Raw genomic sequence first — 13,925 nt, 5'->3', positions numbered from 1 at the left:
GTATGGGAGTCTCACAAAGGGAGAACTAAGCCAGTGCAAGCAAATGGGCAGACCAACTCAAATAACTACACATAGCCATGATATGATTAACCTTTTAGTAACCTAGCTAATCTTGACCTTAATGACCAGGCCAACTTTTAGAAATCTGACCAGTGTGACTTTCTGAGGTAATAACTCTGGAACACTTCAACGGATCCCAGTGATTCTGAGATTGTACTTCATGTTATTGGTAAATTTAGGCTGATATTTTTTTGCATTTATTTGTAAAATATTGCAAAAAAAAACAAAACACCATTTTCAAACTTTCAATCTTTATATCCTTAACCCCCTTTCCGACAACGTCAGTAATAGTACATAGCTGCGCCCTGGGACTTATGGACCAGCTACGTACTATTACGCATAATGCGATCGCACCCCCACACAAGCGGTGCGGGGCGATCACCGCCAGGTGTCAGCTGATAGCACCTGGTGCCAGCTGTGACAATGTGCAGGGAGTGGTCCCGCACCGCTCCCAGCACATTAACCCCCGCAATGCTGTTGTAGCACCCTGAGGATTCGGCTGCTGCAGGGGTATTACACCTCAAGCCAGAGGTGTGGTATTCCACTCCCGGGTAAGGATGGAGTGTGGAACTGAGCTCAGTAGGCTGCATGCACTACACACATCCCATTTCCGGGGGACAGACCAATGGTACTCCCACTAGAGAAATGTGCAGGTACGACAGTGTCTGTCCCTGGCTGGAGTGGGAGGGGGTTGGAACATCCCAGTAGTGTAGGGGCAGATAGGGGGAGCAGTCTGGGTAGTGCTAGGAGCCCATTGGGTGCTGGTCACCTGGGTTCACACATAGAGGGAGTATATAAGGTGGGAACCATCTTAGATCAGGGTCAGTCTGTCAGAGTTGAGTCAGAGAAGCAGAGCAGCTCAGCCAGCTCCAAGGCCAAGAGAGAGAGAGGAGAAGGAAGGACCCAGAGGGGGAGAAGAGGGAACTCCAAGAACCCAAAATTAGACCAGAGGGTGAAGAGTTGGCACAAGGGTACCGGATCCCAAGCTGGTGGAGGGCCCTAATCCTTAGCCAGAGACCGGAGGTCGTGGGCAGGATCTGCCACGACCACCCACTAAATCCATCCGGAAGGCAAACCGTGAATAGGGTCAGGGAACCCAGAGACAAGGGTTTTACCAACAAGAGGCCCGAGGGAGCCGGACTTAGGTGGATCCCTGGTGGGGAAGGCCAGAGAGAAGGAACGTCAGAAAGGGAGCTCAGGATCACGCTCCAGAATTACTTGGGAGTTGGCCGAGTCCAGGACCTGGTGGACGCAGCACGGCTCGGGCGGTCACTCAAGGCCGGAGTGACCAGCATAACAGCAGTAAGTAAAGACCCTGAACTGCACAGCCCGACTCTGAGTCTCATTACCATCCTCACTGCACCTCCACAACCACCATCCTCTACACCTGACCCCCTGAGGCTATACCCCTCCCGTTGGGGGTTATACTACCTGAGCTGCACACACATCACCAGCCTCAGCGGACCCTGCTGCAGCGGCGGCCGTAGTGACCGCAAATCAATGGGTGGCGTAGTCGACACTAAAGAACATCCAGCAACATCTGTAGGACTGCCACACACTGAGCTTGACACCCTGGGCACGGACCGGGTCACCGCCACTCGGAGACTACAACCCCCATCTGATCCGGCTCCGGGTATCCCCCAAACAACACTGGCCCAGGGGGCGCGTCACTGTGATCAAAGTCGATCGCAGGATTGTGGGGGGGAGGCAAGCGCCGGTACTCGCCTCCTCTCTGGCGTTCAGCGACATCTGCGGCGGCTCCCGGATATTGTCATAATGACCTGATGTCGTCATGACAACATCCGGGTCACCAGGAAGTTACTTTGGCCATGTGCAGTGCATGACCAAAGTAATGTCCCCCCTGTGTACACTGCTGACAGTCTGCATAGCATAGGAAGCTGCTGCTCCCTATGCTATACAGCCAATCAGGCTGCAAAAAGTGAAAGTCCCATAGTGGGACAATGTGTAAAAGTAAAAAAAAGGTGTAGGAAAGTGAAAAAAAAAAAAAAAGAAAAAAAATTGTAAAAATATTTTTAAAAAAAATGTGAAAAAAATAATCCCCCAAAAAATAAAAAATATATTGTACCCATAATATTTGTTTATTATGGAAAAAAAATAAACCAATAAAAGTACACATTTGGTATTGCCGCGTCCTGAACAACCTGACCTAGAAAACTGTCCCACTAGTTAACCTCTTTAGCAAACACGGTAAAAAAAATAAATAAGGTTAGGGTTGTGCTAGGGTTAGGGTTGTGTTAGGGTTGGGCTAGGGCTACATTTGGGGTTGTATTAGGGTTGGGATTTTTTCAAAAGTAAAGAAAAAAAAAATGATGACGATATGACGACCAGTCAGCGCAAGTGCTCTATTCTTGAGTTTGCATCGGGTGCTCGGGTATGCACTGGGTATCGCGGGTGTTCGAGTGACATGCTCGAGTCTCTGCCCCATATGATTCGCGGCCCAAAAAAAACGTTGCTGGGATCGCCTGCCATGCACGAGCGATCCCCGCATGTTTTTTTTGGGGTGTCTAACAACCGTGAAACATGCGGGGCAGGGACTCGAGCATGTCACTCGAGCACCCGTGATTCAATGTGCATACCCGATGCAAACTCAAGTAGCGAGCACTTGCGCTCAAGACTAATGACAACTTATTCAATATGATGACCTAATGTTATCAAATTCTTTCATACCTCTGGGTTCAAAATGTACACTATACCCCTTGGGGTCTAGTTTCCAAAATGGAGTCAATTTTGGAGGGTTTCCACTATTTAGGAACATCAAGGGCTCCCGAAATGCGACATGGCGTCCGCTCTTGATTCCAGACAATTTTGTGTTCAAGAAGTCACACAGTGCTCCTTCCCTTCTGAACCCTGCCGTTTGCCCAAACAGTGTATTTTCCCCACATATGGGATATTGGCGTACTCAGGAGAAATTGCTCAACAGTTTTTAGGTTCCATTTTCTCCTCTTAACCTTGTGAAAATAAAAAATAGGGGACTTTAAGATCATTTTTGGGGAAAAAGATTGATTTTTTTTTTTTATTTTCACGGCTCCATGTTATAAACTTCTGTGACGCACCTGGGGGTTCAAGGTGCTTACCACACATCTAGATAAGTTCCCTGAGGGGTCTAGTATCCAAAATGGTGTCACTTGTGAGGGTTTTCCACTGTTTAGGCACATCTGCTAATTATTCAAGCAAATTTTACATTCAAAAAGTCAAATGGCGCTCCTTCCCTTCCGAACTCTTCCCAAACAGTGGTTTTTTTTACCACATATGGAGTATCTGCGTGCTCAGGGGAAATTGCACAACAAATTTTGGGGTCCATTTTTTCCTGATACCCCTGCGAAATTAAAAAAATTGAGTCTAAAGTAACATTTTTGTGAAAAAAGTTAAATGTTCATTTTTTTCTTCCACATTCCAAACATTCCTGTGAAGCACCTGAAGGGTTAAATAAAGTTCTTGAATGTGGTTTTGAGCACCGTGAGGGGTGCAGTTTTTAGAATGGTGTCACTTTTGGGTATTTTCTGTCATATAGGCCCCTCAAAGTGACTTCAAATGTGATGTGGTCCCAAAAAAATGGTTTTGTAAATTTTCTTGGAAAAATGAGAAATCGCTGGTCAACTTTTAACCCTTATAGCTCCCTAATAAAAAAAAATGTTGTTTCCAAAATTGTGCTGATGTAAAGTAGACATGTGGGAAATGTTATTTATTAACTATTTTGTGTGACATATCTCTCTGATTTAAGAGCATAAAAATTCAAATTTTGAAAATTGCAAAGTTTTCGCCAAATTTCCGTTTTTTTCACAAACAAACGCAAGTGATAGCGAAGAAATTTTACCACAATCATGAAGTACAATATTTCACTAAAAAACAGTCTCAGAATCAGTGGGATCCGTTGAAGCGTTCCAGAGTAATTACCTCATAAAGTGACAGTGGTCAGAATTGTAAAAATTGGCCTGGTCATTAACGTGCAAACCACCTTGGGTTGTAAAGGGGTTAATCTAGTACTGGACGCACGGCTGTGCCTATAATAATAGAAACAGAATTCTAGAACCCATTCAAAGCTTACAGAGACATTGAGGTACCGAACAAGAAAATCCTTCTAGGAATTATTACTCCCAGAGGGAGGCATGCCCCTAAAACATTTGCCAGTTGTCTTGCAATTGCATATATTATAGCAGGAAGAATAAACTGTACTGGAGTGAAGGGCAAAATGTGGAGTAAAATGTAGCCAACTATTGAGCTTGTTCCAAAGATGAAAGAACACCCGCAGGGCTAGAATGACAGGTTTATCTTTCACAGAGACTGGTTGTAAAATGTCTGTTTAGCTCCATCAATCTCTATGAGGGACGAATGTGCCAATTAGACGTGGTACACCATAGCAGGCTCCTGTCCACTGAGGTAGGAACCACTATGTGCACAAAACAACAATTCCCTACAGAATTCTGGAAGTATTGTCTGGTACAGGAGGTTCGGCAAGAACCATGCAGTAAAGCCCATACTGTATGAGTACGAAACAGCCTCATTATTAGAAATCTCCAATAAAATGATCATCGGCATGGGTAGAATGACAGGTTTATCTTTCAAGGAGACTGGTCGTACAACGTCGGTTTAGCTCCATCAATCCCTATATGAGGGATGAATGTGCCAATAGAGGTGGTACACCGTAGCATTAGAGATCCTCCAATAAAATGATCATAGCCGTGTTACCAATATAAATAATATACAGTGGCATGTAAAAGTTTGGGCACCCCTGTTCAAAATTACTGGTATTGTGAGCAGTTAAGCAAGCTGAAGATTAAATGATCTCTAAAAGGCCTACATTTAAATGACACATTTCCTAAAATTATATATACATATTTTCATCTTTTACATTTTAAAAATTCCAAAAAGGAAAATGGGCCGATGCAAAAGTTTGGACACCCGTGGAGATGTGTGTGCTCCGATAACTTTGACCAAGGTTTCAGACCTTAATTAGCCTGTTAGGGTTATGGCTTGTTCACCATCATCCTTATGAAAACCCAGGTGATGTAAATTTCCCAGCTTTATAAAAACCCAGCCTCCTCTAATCTTGTGCCAAAAAACAGCAGCCATGAGTTCTTCTAAGCAGCTGCCTAGCACTCTGAAAATGAAAATGGTGGAGGCCTACAAAGCAGAAGAAGGCTATACGAAGAAAGCATTTTCAAGTTGGCTTTTTCTCAGTTCAAAATGTAATTAAAGTACCAGTTAGGTTTTACCATAAGAGGAAGCCTTAGTGAAGTGTAAACATAAATACTGAAACTAAATTTTATTAAGCAATATTAAAAAAAAACAAAAAACCCTTTTGTGATAGAGAAGATCTATTTCCATCACTTAAACGTGACCGGACAAAAGACAATAGTAAAAAAAAACAGCGTCCCTACGGGATTTGATTAAGCCCAATCAGGCACTGATAATTTACTTAACTGGCCCTGGTAAAAGCCTGATAAGTTCCTGCCTAACATGGGGGTTTGCACCCTATAACAGCAATTTTGGCGCCCCCGTTCCTCGGCGGCTCTCCCTACCTTGCCTTGTTCCGCCCTATGATGGTGAGCTAAACAAAGAAATAGGCCTGTCAAAATCTATTATGCACTACTGAATCAAGCATCACTGTTCTCCTTCTGGATGCTCCACTATCTGGCCTCCTGATGAACCGATGGGACGTGGAAACGCGTTGAGGCAGTCCCCAGATTTATGAGATAAGTTCTATTATTATGCACGGACTAATCTATTTATGTGTTACATTAGTGTAGTAGCTACAATGTACTAGAATAGGCAGTCACCTATTTCTGTGTTTAGTTCACCATCATAGGGGGGAACAGGGCAAGGTAGGGACAGCCACCGAGGAACGGGGGTGCCAAAATTGCTGTTATAGGGTGCCAACCCCCATGTTAGGCAGGAGCTTATCAGGATTTTACCAGGGCAAGTTAAGTATATTATATATCATCACTGCCTGATTGGGCTTAATCAAATCCCGTAGGTACGCTGTTTTTTTACTATTGCCTTTTGTCCGGTCACGTTTAAGTGACGGAAATAGATCTTCTCTATCATAAAAAGGATTTTTGGTGTTTTTAATATTGATCGAAATGTAATTAAGAAATGGCAGTTAACAGGAACAGTGAAGATCAAGATAAGGTCTGGAAGACCAAGCAAAATTTCAGTGAGAGCTGCTCATTGGATTGCTAGAGAGGCAAGTCAGAACCCCAGCTTGACTGCAAAAGACCTTCAGAAAGATTTAGCAGATTCTGGAATTGTGGTACATTGTTCTAATGTTCAGAAACAACTGCACAAATATGGCCTTCATGAAAGAGTCATCACAAGAAAACCTCTCCTGCGTCCTCACCTTTAAATTCAGCGTCAGAAGTATGTAAAAGAACATCCAAGCAAGCCTGATGCATTTTGGAAACAAGGCCTGTGGACCGGTGAGGTTAAAATAGAACTCTTTGGCCACAATGATCAAAGGTATGTGTGGAGCAAAAAGGGCACAGAATTTCAGTAAAAACATGTTGCCAACAATTAAGCAAGGGGGTGGATCAATCAGCTTTGGGGTCGTGTTGTAGCCAATGGCACGGGGAACATTTCACGGGTAGAAGGAAGAATTTATTCAATGAAATTTCAACAAATTCTTGATACACCCAGGCCAGGGAGCTAATTACCAGAGGGAGGTAGCCGCTAGGCAGGGCTGTGGAGTCGGAGTCATGGAGTCGGTGTCCATTTTGGTGGAGTCTGTATAAAATGGACCGACTCCAACTCCTAAAATATATAATAAATTGGGTACAGTAGTTCAATGCAGTTTGTGGGGAATATTTTTTTCATAGGAATTTGGTAAAGTTATGAATGTCTGTCCTATTCCTGATCTAAGGGTCTAGACTTTTAGCTGAGATTAATCTGTGCTACAGTAAATTCATCACTTAAACATGAGCCATGTATGAGGGAGTCAGAGCCTTAGTTGAAGTCGGTGTCAATGAAATTGAGGAGTTGGAGGTTTGGCTTACCGACTCCATAACCCTGCCGCTAGGTCTTAGAGACAGCCTCTCATCTAAGAAGATGTCTGTAATGCCAAACGTAGAGCTGTCCTGCAACCAACTGCAGGGCGACTGTCTGTCACCTCTGATACACCCATGACAGCAACACCCCCCCTCCCCTATACGAGTGGCCTCTGGAAACTCAGGACTGGGTTTCTCAGGAAAAAAGGTGTGTGGAAAGAGCGAACCAATCTGCAAGCGTTCACATCTGACGCCGAGACCCACATCCTCTCCTCTGGACCATAGCCTTTCCAGTGCACCAAGTATTGTAGAGAACGACGTTGGAGATGAGAATCTACAATCCTCAAAATCTGAACTCCAGATTACCATCAACCATTACTGGGCGCGGTGGTAGAGGTGAAGGCTCAAGACGTTCCACATACTTCTTCAGTAAGGACCTGTGGAACACATTGTGGACCTTAAGGGCCTGAGGAAGTTCAAGACGAAACGCTGCTGGATTAATGACGGCTGTTATTTTATTGGACGAATAAACCTCGATCCCAGCTTCCAAGAAGGAACTTTCAATCTTATATTCCTGTTAGACAACTACACAAAGTCATTCACATTCAGGTCTGGACCTGGCAAGCGTTTTCTGTCAGCCATACATTTATACCTGTCTCCCATGATCTTTAAATTACTCAGAACACCCTGTCATACCGAGGAGAGCGACAAAGCAAAAGGTTCCTCCTGAAGCTCCTCCCCCACTAAAGGTACCAAACTATGGGGGTTAACTGTATGCACCGAAGAACGATGATCTGCCAGTGGATTCTTGCCGATGACTATGAATGGCAAATTCTGCCAGCGGTAAGTAGGATGCCCAATCCTCCTGATTTTCGGAGACGAAACACCTGAGGTAGGTCTCCAAGTTCTGATTGACATGCTTGGTCTGACCATTCGATTGAGGGTGGAAGGCACAGAAAAATGACAGTTGTACCCCCAGTCGAGAATAGAATGCCTTCCAGAACTTGGAAACAAACTGGGTCCCCCGATCTGACACCACATCAGAGGGAACCCCGTGAAGCTTCACAATCTCATTTATGAACACCTGAGCAAGTGTCTTGGCATTTGGAAGTGCAGGCAATGCGACGAAGTTAACTATCTACTACCACCAAAACCACTGTTTTGCCTGCAGAAATCGGTAGGTCAGTAATAAAATCCATGGACAAGTGTGTCCATGGCCTACTAGGGATAGGTAGAGGAAGAGTACCAGACGGACGGGTATGTGAAACCTTAGAACGTGCGCAAATACTACAAGCAGTTACGTGTTCAATCACATTCCGATGCAACCCCGGCCACCAGAAACGACGAGAGAGGAGGTCCGCGGTTGCCTTACTACCTGGATGCCCAGCAAGAACAGAGTTATGACGTTCTTTAATTACTTTGCGGCGCAGATCAAATGGTACAAATAACTTTCCTTAAGGGCAGGAGGCAGGGGAGTCCCCCTGTGCCTCCAACACCTCACCCCCCAGTTCAGGATAAAGTGCCAAAATGACTACCCCTTTCTGTAATATCGGGGCAGGGTTCTCATGGTCACCACCACCAGGGAAGCTCCGGGACAAAGCATCAGTCTCGACATTTTTGACCCCTGGACGAAAAGTGACAACAAAATTGAACCTAGTAAAAAACAGGGACCATCTGGCTTGCCTAGGGTTGAGACGTTCAGCTGACTGGAGATATGACAGGTTCTTATGGTCAGTAATAACAGTAATAGGATGGACAGCCCCCTCCAACGCCAATTTTATCGCCAAAAGTTCCCTATTACCCACGTCATAATTTCTCTCAGCCGAAGACAATTTTTTTTAGAAAAGAAGGCAAATGGACGCCATTTACCAGGGGACGAACCATGAGACAACACAGCCCTAACCTCGACATCCGAAGCATCGACCTCCATAATAAAGGGTTGAGAAAAATTGGGTTGACTGAGTATAGGTGCAGTGACAAAATGATTCTTTAAGGAAGAAAAATCCTGGAGGGAAGCATCCGACCATTTGGAAAAATCAGACCCCTTCTTAGTCATGTCAGTAAGGGGTTTCACTAACAGAGTAATTTTGGATGAATTTAAGATAAAAATTAGTAAAGCCCAGAAAACGTTGTAAAGCCTTCATGTCCTCGGGACATTCCCAATCAAGGACTGCACAGATCTTCTCCAGATCCATCCGAAAACCCAAAGATGACAAGTACCCCAAAAACTGCACCTCCTGAACAGTGAAAACACATTTTTCTAGTTTGGCATAAAGTTTGTTATCCCTTAATGTCTGTAGCACCTACAGTATTTTTTGGACCACAAGATGCACTTTTTTTCCCCCAATATTTGGGAGGAAAATGGGGGGTGCATCTTATGGTCAGAACGTTACCTGCGGTGGTGGTAAAGTGGGATCGCAGGGCCCTCCAGGAACGCGGCGGTGGTGGTAGCGGCGTCAGCAGAGGTGAGCGGCTGGGACCGGCACCTGTGCCTGGCCGGTACTGGGGCTGGTGTCGGGCTGTGAGCGGCCTGCACAGGTTTCCGGTGTGCGCGGATCTTCCTAGAGCTGTGATCTACAGGAAAATGGCCGCGCGAGCCGGCGCATGCGCGAACCAGTAGCTCCGGCGGCCATTTTCCTGTAGATCACAGCTCTAGGAAGATGGCTGAGCACACCGGAAACCTGCGCAGGCCGCACGCCGCTCACAGCCCGGCACCGACCGCAGCCCAGCCAGAGGCCTCCACACAGGAACCGGCTAGGCTAAGGGCCTCAGCCAGAAACCGGCCCGGCCCAGGCTCCACAGCATCTGACCTCTTCTGCAGCCGCCGACTTCCTGAGGGACACCCTGCCTCTTGTGACCCTTCGTCCACTGCCCCCCAGGTAAGATACCGTACCTATTCAGACTATAAGATGGACCCCCATCTTATAAAAAATATTTTTTTCTATTTTCCACCCCAAAATTTGGGGTGTGTCTTATAGTCCGAAAAATACGGTACTTAACACCGATGAGTCTCAAAATCAGGTGAATAAACCAAAATATCATCTAGATAGACCACCACAAACCTCCCCACCAAATGATGGAAAATATAATTTATGAAATGCTGGAATACCGCAGGTGCACTGGTCAAACCAAAAGGCATGACCAGACTCTCAAAATGTCCTTCCGGGGTATTTAACGCTGTTTTCCATTTGTCCCCTTCTCTGATTCTAACCAGGTTGTAGGCTCCCCTTAAATCCAACTTGGAGAATACCTTAGCTCTCACAACCTGGCTGAACAAATCAGGAATCAGAGGAAGAGGGTATGGATCACAGATGGTAATTTGATTTAATTCCCGGAAATCTAAACAGGGACATAGACAGACATCTTTTTTCTTTACAAAGAAGAACCCTGCCGCCACGAGCGAAGAGGAGGGTCCGCAAATGGGCGTATTTAAGAAGGTTCTTTTGACATTTGCTTTATGCGCCTCCTGAGAAAGACCGGCGAAACGCGCTTGTACCACTGCTCCACTCCTGTGATGCCCTTAGCAGTTTGAAGGCCTTTCTTGCTTGGTGAGTTCTCTGAGGTTAGGAATATGGGGGCTTCCCCTGTGATACAGCCTATGGTGGCTCTTGAGAGACTCTAGCCTAGCTTGAATGGTAAACTTGATATGTGTATTTTCCCATACTTCTCTATGTGGCATCGCGGAGTTCAGGACTTTGCACCTCACGTCCCGTTCTATATGATTTATTAGTTCATGTATTTATACATATTTTTCTATAAATAAAATGTTTCTGTATGCCTTTATATTCATGCTTCCTCCAGTTTTTCCATACATTCTTGAGTAGGCAAGACTTGGGCCATGGTCTGGTTATTTTGACCACGTACCACTGCTTGACACACGGGGGGTGATTAGGAGATTGGGGAAGGATTAATTGAAACTGAACTAGAAATTTGATTTTTGTTTACTGACAGGACAGCACTTTGGATGTAGTATAGCTCTCTTCTCTCCCAAGAGGGTGCATAGCGAGGCACAGCCCAAGAGCTGCCATATTTACTAAATATTGGGCTTTTGATCACAGTGATAGGGTTTATCACAGAGGTCAAAATTCAGGAACCAAGAAAAAAATCCTGCTGGTTGCAAGCCGGCAGATGTTGGTGTGAGCATGCGCTCGCCATTTTACTTCGGGAAAAGGAGGACAGGGGAATGGTGGCTCCAGTACTAAGGTATCATGGGGGACACCATTTCTCTCTCCTCTGACCGGCGATCACGTCATTAGGGCCGTTTTTTTTGGTCTTCAATCGTGTTCTCCAGGGTTTCAGCTACCCCCGGTAGCTGAAACCCCGGAGATTTTCTGACTCTGGGGGGACGCCATTCTCTTATTTTAGACTGCCAAAAACAGCGATGAGGGAATAAGGCCCCTTAGCGGCCGACACTTATAAATGTGTATCGGTGGTCGTTAAGGGATTAATACACCTGTAAACAATGCAGGAGAATAGTTACCATATGAATGTGCCCAGGGACGCCCAGGAGGCATTTGACGCTCATATTGACACTGAGGCCAAATAGGTTATCTATCGCTATCATATTCACTGCTGTCTAAAAACGCATGCGTAAAAGCAGCAAATCCACAATCATTTTAAGGCTGTATGCCCACGATGCGTTTTTTAAGCGTTTCCTCAGCGGCAAAAACGCTGCAGAAACGCTTAAAAACCGCTTGGTAGAAGTTCTGCCATGTTCCCCAATGATAATCCGCATGCTGTGCACATGCTGCGGAAATTTCCGCTGCGGATTATCATTGCGGAAAAAAGCTCAGCACTACCAATTATTTTGCAGAAGTGCTGCGTTTTCGCCGCCATTGACTTTGCATTAGAACGCGCCAATTCCGCAAGACTGCATCTGTACATGCGTAATTGGCGCGTTCTAATGTGCGGATGGTACCCGGGTGTAGAAGAGAGGAGAGTCTCATCCACACCCAGGTACCATTAAAAAAGTTGTAAAAAAAAAAAAAAGAATAAAATAAATGTATACTTACCTTCCGGCGGCCCGCGGTGCGCTCCTCCTTGCTTCCCGGCACTTCGCGATGGAATGAAGGACCTTCGCTGACGTCAGAGTCATGTGACGGGTCACGCGACGCTGACGTCGGCAGGTACTTCAATCCAGCGCTGCCGGCAGCCGGGACGGTGAAGCAAGACAGCGCGGGCCATCGGAGGGTAAGTATACATTTATTTTTTGACATTCTCTCGGTCACACTATATAAATCCATGCTGTTTGCATGGATTTATATAGTGTGACCAAGTTGACAAGCACTTTCCAAGTGATGCTAAAATCGCTTGGAAAGCGCTTGTCAACCCGCATGCGGAAATGCAAGTGAAGAACGCTTCACTTCCGCATGTCCCTGGCAGGAAAACGGATGTACAATCCGCATGTACAATTCGCATGCGTTTTTTTTCAGCCAGGGAGATGCAGAAACGCTCAGGAAAAAATCCTGAGCATTTCTGCATCGTGGGCACATAGCCTTAGATCTGCGGTTTTTACTGACTTAATTGAAGTCAATGGGTGAATAAACACTTGAAAAATGCTGAGGGGATGTACCCATGATCAGGAAATGCTGTATTTATACAGCGCCAAACCCACAGGTCCAGATGTTACAGCATAGTGGATGGCATTTCTAGAAATCCCATGTGCACTATTCGTGCATCTGAGGCTACGGATCACCCACGGACACTGACATGTGCCACGTCTTTCGGGACCGCAGCAAGTCAATTTCTCTTGCGGAGTAGATTTTTGACCACTAGAATGTATTGAATGCGGTACAAAACACTACTACGACCGGATTGTGGGCACAAAGCCTGAAAGAAATGACATGCTGAAGATTTGAATCTGCGAGTCCCAAATAAGCAACGTGGGCATGAAACTTCAGGATTCTCATTCACTTTGCTGGCATCAGGAATCCCTTCAGTTTTTTGAGACAAAAATGCAAGTAAAAAAACACAGCAAAAAACGCACGTCTTTGCTGCTGCAGTTTTTTTGCCGAGGGATGCAGAAATGGTGCAGAACATTTAACGTGTGCACAGAGTGGTCTTGTACACTGTGTCAGTGCACAAAATAGGATTTGGAAGGGTTAGGTTTGTGGCTTAGCATAAAAATGAAAACAAAAACTTGCTACATGCCACTCTTTCCTGCACTATTTTTTGACAACTATTCTAAGTGGAAAATTGGGTGGAGAGGTGAAAAGTGCCACAAATCAGAGTCCAGTCAGATTAGGCCACATGCTGTGCTCCGGGTGTGTCTGACTATTATGTGTGAGATAAACTGGTTAGTTCTTCCCATGTGTCCTAGAGCAGAGGTCCCCAACCGCCGGTCCGCGGACCAGGACCGGGCCGTTGGGGTTTTTCAGCCGGTCCGCGGGGAGAGGGGGCCCCTCCAGCCTCCAGCAGGGCCGCCATCAGGGCATGACTGCCCTGACTCCAGTATGGGGCCCGGCCGGTAGGAGCCCCCTCGGAGCCCCCCTCTTGTGGGTCTCTCTCCTCATGGGGCCCCCGGCCGCATGCTAAGCGCCGGGTCCGGGACATCTTAGCGCTGCGCTGCTGCGGCAGCACCTTCATGATTCCCCTGACTTCCGGTCATGTGACGGCGCCGTCACATGGCCGGAAGTCAGGAGAACCTGGTGTCAGCGATTTGGACGAGCGCCAGGATTCTGCAGGGATCGCATGGGGGTAAGTATAACAAGTTTTATTTTTTTTTTTAAATACAATTAACTAGGAGTGGGGGGAATGGGAGATGCACATGGGGGGAGGGGAGAGATGAGAGATGCACATGGGGGGAGGGGAGAGATGAGAGATGCACATGGGGGGAGGGGAGAGATGAGAGATGCACATGGGGGG

The sequence above is a fragment of the Phyllobates terribilis genome, unplaced genomic scaffold, assembly GCF_046119375.1.
Source record: "Phyllobates terribilis strain yellow unplaced genomic scaffold, ASM4611937v1 Scaffold_2__4_contigs__length_985480577, whole genome shotgun sequence".
NCBI lineage: Eukaryota > Metazoa > Chordata > Amphibia > Anura > Dendrobatidae > Phyllobates > Phyllobates terribilis.
This window is presented reverse-complemented; position numbering follows the sequence as displayed.